The following is a 6,953-nucleotide window of genomic DNA, read 5'->3' as shown; positions in this document are numbered from 1 at the left end:
ATTGTAACAAATGTACCATACTAATGTTAGATGTTAGTAGGGGAAACTGAGGCAGGCTATATGCAATCTCTCTGTACCATATTCAAAATAGTAATTTTTCTGTAATTCCAAGTGTTCTAAAAAATAGTCTATTAAAAATGTGATGTGTGTCTGTACCACTTGTAAATAGAAATACTAAATAGTTAATTCAGTTCAGTTCAGTTTAGTTGCTCAGTCATGTCCAACTCTCTGCGACTCCATGAACCACAGCACACCAAGCCTCCCTGTCCATCACCAACTCCTGGAGTTTGCTCAAACTCATGTCCATTGAGTCGGTGATGCCATCCAACCATCTCATCCTCTGTCATCCCCTTCTCCTCCTGCCTTCAATCTTTCCCAGCATCAGGGTGTTTTCCAAAGATGTCAGCTCTTCACATCAGGTGGCCAAAATATTGGAGTTTCAGCTTCAACATCAGTCCTTCCAATGAACACCCAGGACTGATCTCCTTTAGGATGGATGGGTGGATCTCCTTGCAGTCCAAGGGACTCTCAAGAGTCTTCTCCAACACCACAGTTCAAAAGCATCAATTCTTTGGTGCTCAGCTTTCTTTATGGTCCAACTCTCACATCTATACATGACTCCTGGAAAAGCCATAGCCTTGACTAGACAGACCTTTGTTGGCAAAGTAATGCCTCTGCTTTTTTATACTCTGTCTAGGTTGGCCATAGCTTTTCTTCCAAGGAACAAGTGAAAGAGATCCAAATCATTGGCCTGCCTATACTTACTTACACAAATGTCCCATAACAGTCCTTTTCCCTGTCCCTTCACTTTCTACCCTCACACAGGCCCTGAGTATTTTCCCTGAACTGCTGTCACCTCCTGATTAGTCCCTTTGCCTCAGCTTCTTCTTCTTCCTGACCCTGCACCCAACAGTCACTTCACAGTTCAGTTTCTTTCTGGTTTAAAAATCTCCTGGAGACCTCACCATTGCTCTCTGTGTAAAAGGCATTCTTCAGGGCATTTAATTCCTTCCAGGATCTGGCCCCAAAGTTCTGAGTACTTTTCTATTCTTCCTTATATGGCATCACCAACTCAATGGACATGAGTTTGAGTAAACTCCGGGAGTTGGTGATGGACAGGGAAGCCTAGTGGGCTGCAGTCCATGGGGTTGCAGAGAGTCAGACACAACTGAGCGACCAACACTTTCACTTTTCACTTTCATGGCTTAGAGAGACCTATGGAGAAATGTGTCTTGAGGGTTATTACACTAATTTCCCCACCTCTTCACCCCATGCTCTTAACACAAAGTCTAGTCCAGTGCTTGGGCCATCATAGGTATTCAGCTTGTGTCTATTGGTTTATTGAATGCTTGAGATTGATTTTGGAGGAGAGCATTTTCTTTTAAAGCTAGAGCTGACCATGCTGTTAGCCTGTAGAGTCAGCGGCTTCACCCAGGGCTGCAGCAACCTACCCATGGATTGCAAGGACGCTTAACACTCTCTGACTTTCCAAGTCAGATCCCAGGCTGCCAGCTTGGCTCTACAACTCAGCACTCTTATCTGTAAAGAATTCGTCACACGTGTGATTTAGCCGGGCTTTTCCCTTGAAAGCTGTTTCTGATAATGACTTACACCTGTTTATTCCCAATAGAAGCATTGGAGAGGAGACCAGTGTGTGACTGATCCCAGATGCTGCAGTCATTTCTGGGTGGCCCTGGGTGCAGCCGCAGAGACCGGGGTGGCTGGGTCTCATCAGCCGGCTCAGTGAGAGAGCATGCTTGCTTGGTGGAGTTTCCAGCAGTGAAGGTTTGAGGGTAAGGAAAAGTAAGATATTATTTTTGGCTTGAGTGCTCACCTTTAAAATCATACGAAGATCATACCCTGAGTTTCCAAAGTCATTCACCTGTTTTCCCTGCGATAACTGGAAAAGCAGAATGCGCTGTCACACACACATGAACGTGTTCATTTCTTGATTTAAAATTATAAATACATTCATTGTAGAAGATTCAAATAAAGATTAGAATAGTGTCCAACATATACTGAACACAGTGGAGACTTTCCCTCTCATGCCCAGCTTCTTTCCTAACTGGTAACTACACTTCCAAGTTTGCTGGTCATCTCTCCAGTCCATTTTACACACATATCTACATCTTCCTTTGTGATTTTATTCTAATATATATATTATACGTTTTATATATATATATATTATTTATATATATATATATATAAAATCAGGATTTAATTTGAGCTTAAAGTTCAAAAATAAATTAACCACTTAAGCATTTGCTTTCATCAAATAGTAAAATGTCCAAGACTGCCAGGAAGTCTGCAGTGCTGTGAAGGGCCCAGGCTTTTTCTGTCTTTCTAATTCTATCCTTATTTGTTGCTTTTGCCCACATGCTTTTTACCTCAAGACTTCAGAATAGTTGCTACATAGCATTTTCCCACATTCCATATGGAAGGAGGGAAAAGGGCAAAGAGCAATGACTTTTCTTTGGGAGTGTCCCCTGGGAAACCGCTGCATGAGTGGAGCTCGTGAACCACAGCTGGCATCACCTCTTAGCACCTGAGAGGTGGCCCAATTTTGCCCCACTGGAAGCCAAGTCCCATCAGGAGGTAACAGCCAGAATGTGAGTCAGCTCCTTGTCTCTACTTTTACATAAGCTGATATCAATAGTTTGTTTCCCAATTCTTGTTCTTTCTGATCCAGCTTCTTTCCTTTTGAGGTAGTAGAATTTATTTTACTCTTTTATTTTGAAATAATTATAGGTTCAAAGGTGTTTCTAATATACCCTTGACCCAGTCCTCCCCAGTGGTTCCGTCTTTCATAATTACAATGGAAAAACCAACAATTTGGCATTGGCACAGTATATGTGTACAGAGGTAGCAGATTTTTGTTTTCCTTACTGTCTTCTTAAATGTTTCTTGTAAGATTCACATTTCTTGCTGTGATTAATCCCCAGATTTGGCTGACATTATGTAGAAGCCACAGTAGTTCCACATGTGTTCTGTGCCAATCTTTCTTGGGCACAAACTTTCCAAGATAAACATGTGTCCAACATCAGGAATCCTTTCTATGTAAATATTGGTGAGACAGTTACACATGTACGGTGCATATAGAAAATGCGGTTTGCTTAGGAAAGTCTCAAAATATTTGGTAACCTTGAATGCATTTTTGCCTTTTTTAATTTTTATTTTATATTGGTGTGTAGTTAACTAACAATGCTGTATTAGTTTTGGATGTACAGCAAACTAATTAAGTTATATGTATGCATGTATCTATTCTTTTCAAATTATTTTCCCATTTAGGTTATTACAGAATATTGAGCAGACTTCCCTGTGCTACATGGTAGATGATTGTTGGCTATCTGTTTTAAATATAGCAACATGTACATCAATTCCAAACTCCCAATCTCTTACCCTACTTCCCCTCTGGTCATCATTAGTTCTTTCTCTACGTCTGTGAGTCTGTTTCAAATAAGTTCATTTGTACCATTTTTTTAAGATTCCAGATATAAGCAATATCATATGATACTGGCCTTTCTCTGTCTGACTTACTTCACTTAGTATGATAATCTCCATATACAATATCAGATCAGATCAGATCAGTTGCTAAGTCGTGTCCGACTCTTTGTGACCCCATGAATCACAGTACGCCAGGCCTCCTTCAGAGGAGTTTGTAGGTTAAAACACTCTTGTCACACCCAGGAATTATTATTAACTGGAGCTCTAAGTTAACTCCTTCTCCGAAAGAGGTGGTGGGGGACAGCCCCCCGTAAAGTCAGAGGTGTAGGTGAAAGCACAAAGCAGAAAGTAGGCAGACTCTGGTTTTGGGGGTAGATTGCTCGAGAATTTCCAGGGAGACTCCTGAGGCTTGATCCCGCCTTTGCGTATGCCAAGCCTCCTTCCCCATGACCTTTGCCAGGGGCGGAGCTCACTCCCCACACCTGTCCATCACCAACTCCCGGAGTTCACTCAGATTCACGTCCATCGAGTCAGTGATGACATCCAGCCATCTCATCCTCTGTCATCCCCTTCTCCTCTTGCCCCCAATCCCTCCCAGCATCAGAGTCTTTTCCAATGAGTCAAGTCTTCGCATGAGGTGGCCAAAGTACTGGAGTTTCAGCTTTAGCATCATTCCTTCCAAAGAAATCCCAGGGCTGATCGCCTTCAGAATGGACTGGTTGAATCTCCTTGCAGTCCAAGGGGCTCTCAAGAGTCTTCTCCAACACCACAGTTCAAAAGCATCAATTCTTCAGCACTCAGCATTCTTCACAGTCCACCTCTCACATCCATACATGACCACAGGAAAAACCATAGCCTTGACTAGACGAACCTTTGTTAGCAAAGTAATGTCTCTGCTTTTGAATATGCTATCTAGCTTGGTCATAACTTTCCTTCCAAGGAGTAAGCGTCTTTTAATTTCATGGCAGCAGTCACCATCTGCAGTGATTTTGGAGCCCAGAAAAATAAAGTCTGACACTGTTTCCACTGTTTCCCCATCTATTTCCCATGAAGTGATGGGACCAGATGCCATGATCTTCGTTTTCTGAATGTTGAACTTTAAGCCAACTTTTTCACTCTCCACTTTCACTTTCATCAAGAGGCTTTTGAGTTCCTCTTCACTTTCTGCCATAAGGGTGGTGTCATCTGCATATCTGAGGTTATTGATATTTCTCCTGGCAATCTTGATTCCAGTTTGTGTTTCTTCCAGTCCAGTGTTTCTCATGATGTACTCTGCGTATAAGTTAAATAAACAGGGTGACAATATAGAGCCTTGATGAACTCCTTTTCCTATTTGGAACCAGTCTGTTGTTCCATGTCCAGTTCTAACTGTTGCTTCCTGACCTGCATACAAATTTCTCAAGAGGCAGATCAGGTGGTCTGGTATTCCCAACTCTTTCAGAATTTTCCAGTTTATTGTGATCCACACAGTCAAAGGCTTTGGTATAGTTAATAAAGCAGAAATAGATGTTTTTCTGGAACTCTCTCTCATTTTATTTTCAACATAATTATGAACATAAAATGAGAAAATGGATATAAAGATACCTTGTTAACTGCAAAGCATTCCACAATGCTTTGTAAACACAGTAAAGTAAATAAAATAACATTACCATATTTCTCATTTTATTTTCATAATTATGTTGAAAAGGAAATATTGTTTTTCCTCCTTAACAAATGTACATGGTGGCTTCAGTTCAGCTCAGTTCAGTCGCTCAGCCGTGTCCGACTCTCGGCGACCCCATGGACCACAGCACGCCAGGCCTCCCTGTCCATCACTGAATCCCAGAATTTACTCATGGTGGCTTAGAGACAATAAAGAAAATGAGTGGAATGGGGGAGAAGATGTTTAATTCTATGATAATTTTGCCCAATCCCCAATTTACTAATTTACCAATTCTACTTTTATCTGAATATAAGCAATCTGATTAAGAACTGGGGTGTGGTTTAAGTGTGAGTCCCAACACGAAGGTGCCTGTCCGCACACCAAGAAGGGGGCCCTGGACAGAGAGCTCTGACTACAGCCCAGCCATGCGGGCAGCCTGTTCGCAGACCTCCAGCCTCCTGAACCCTGTCCTTGTTTACACTACCCATTCTATGATACGTTGTTATCGCAGTCCAACCTAACTACAACAACCTCTGAGGTTTGGGGATAGTTGCCTCCAAATTACTATAAAGCCCAATGGAAAGCTCATGGACTTGCCTACTTTCTGATGTCTATGATAGTCACAATTCTAAATATTCTTGTTTCTTGGTTTGGGGGCCACAGAAGAGAAGAGAGATAGGCATCATGAGACCGGAGCCCCTGACTGATACCGTGACGCTACTTGAAAGACCCTAACCCTAGTTTTTTCAGGTATAGTTGATTTACAGTATTGTGTCAATTTCTTTTATATGTGACACATATACACTTTTAACACTGTGTATTACATAGATAACTGGTGATAGTGTACTATATAGTCCAGGGAACACTGCTCAGCACACTGTGGTGACCTGATGGGAAGGAAGTCTGAAAGGGTGGAGATCAGATCAGATCAGTCGCTCAGTCACGTCCGACTCTTTGTGATCCCATGAATCGCAGCACACCAGGCCTCCCTGTCCATCACCAACTCCTGCAGTTCACTCAGACTCATGTCCATCAAGTCAGTGATGCCATCCAGCCATCTCATCCTCTGTCATCCCCTTCTTCTCCTGCCCCCAATCCCTCCCAGCATCAGAGTCTTTTCCAATGAGTCAAGTCTTCGCATGAGGTGGCCAGAGTACTGAAGTTTCAGCTTTAGCATCATTCCTTCCAAAGAAATCCCAGGGCTGATCTCCTTCAGAATGGACTGGTTGGATCTCCTTGCAGTCCAAGGGACTCTCAAGAGTCTTCTCCAACACCACAGTTCAAAAGCATCAATTCTTTGGCACTCAGCCTTCTTCACAGTCCAACTCTCACATCCATATATGACCACAGGAAAAACCGTAACAGGCAAATTTGGCCTTGGAATATGGAATGAAGCAGGGCAAAGACTAATAGAATTTTGCCAAGAAAATGCACTGGTCATAACAAACACCCTCTTCCAACAACACAAGAGAAGACTCTATACATGGACATCACCAGATGGTCAACACCAAAATCAGATTGATTATATTCTTTGCAGCCAAAGATGGAGAAGCTCTATACAGTCAGCAAAAATAAGACCAGGAGCTGACTGTGGCTCAGACCATGAACTCCTTATTGCCAAATTCAGACTGAAATTGAAGAAAGTAGGGAAAACCACTAGACCATTCAGGTATGACCTAAATCAAATACCTTATGATTATACAGTGGAAGTGAGAAATAGATTTCGGGGCCTAGATCTGATAGATAGAATGCATGATGAACTATGGAATGAGGTTCATGACATTGTACAGGAGACAGGGATCAAGACCATCTCCATGGAAAAGAAATGCAAAAAAGCAAAATGGCTGTCTGGGGAGGCCTTACAAAT

Source organism: Bos mutus, chromosome 7 (genome assembly GCF_027580195.1).
Source record: "Bos mutus isolate GX-2022 chromosome 7, NWIPB_WYAK_1.1, whole genome shotgun sequence".
In the NCBI taxonomy this organism is placed as follows: domain Eukaryota; kingdom Metazoa; phylum Chordata; class Mammalia; order Artiodactyla; family Bovidae; genus Bos; species Bos mutus.
Note: the sequence above shows the minus strand (reverse complement) of the source record.